The following is a 955-nucleotide window of genomic DNA, read 5'->3' as shown; positions in this document are numbered from 1 at the left end:
GAGGGTATGGGGGGAGGGGCCCTCTGGGCTCAGAGCTGGGGGCTGTGGCTCAGCCTTGGTTCTGCCACCAGGGCTGGTAAAATCAACTGTTGTTTCTCTGCCGTACTGTCCTCCTTCTCTGCCTTCTGCCCTGATAACTGGGCTCTGCTGTCAGCTGCGTGGAACTCACAGCACTTCTAAGCAGGCTGTTCAGGGAAGTCACCATACCTTTCCCTCTCCTCTTCCTCCTGCAGAGAGCTCTGGAGGCTGCAAGAGGTAACTTCTTTATTTCTCCCAGTCCACCGCCCGACATCCGGGGTTCTGACCTGTGATAGCTCTTATGCGCAGATCCCATGCTCAGACTTGCTGGTGTGCAGTTTGGGTGTTTTTTGTTGAGTTTTAGATGTTCAGCTTATTGTTATTTCAAGGGGAGAGATCTGAGGACGTCTCTCACTCCACCATGTTTCCCAGAATTTCCCTTTATCCATTCTTGAAGGTGAAAAATTGAAGTCCGCTTCAATATAGTGTTGTTGTCTATTTCTCCCTTTAAACTTCTTAGTATTTGCTATCTTCTTTATCATGATATAATGACCTTCTTTGTCTTGTTACCATATTTGACTTAAAGTCTATTTTGTCTAAGTATTGTTGTCTCTGTTCTTTTGGTTTCCACTCGCATGGAATATCTTTTTGCATCCCCTCACTTTAGATCTATGTGTGCCCTTAAAGCTGAAGTAAGTCTCTTGTAGGCAGCATATATTTAAGTCTTGTTTTGTTATCCATCCAGCCACTCTATGTCAGTTGGAGAATTTAATCGACTTACATTTAGAGTGATTATTAATAGGTAAAAACTTACTAATACCATCTTATTCATTCTTCTCTGACATTTTGTAGTTCTCGTTCCTTTCTTCCTCTGTTGCTGCCTTCCTTTGTGAATTGATGATATTCTGTAGTGGTATGCTTCAATTCTCTTCTTTTT

This window comes from Pteropus vampyrus, unplaced genomic scaffold (assembly GCF_000151845.1).
Source record: "Pteropus vampyrus isolate Shadow unplaced genomic scaffold, Pvam_2.0 Scaffold4, whole genome shotgun sequence".
Lineage (NCBI taxonomy): Eukaryota > Metazoa > Chordata > Mammalia > Chiroptera > Pteropodidae > Pteropus > Pteropus vampyrus.
Note: the sequence above shows the minus strand (reverse complement) of the source record.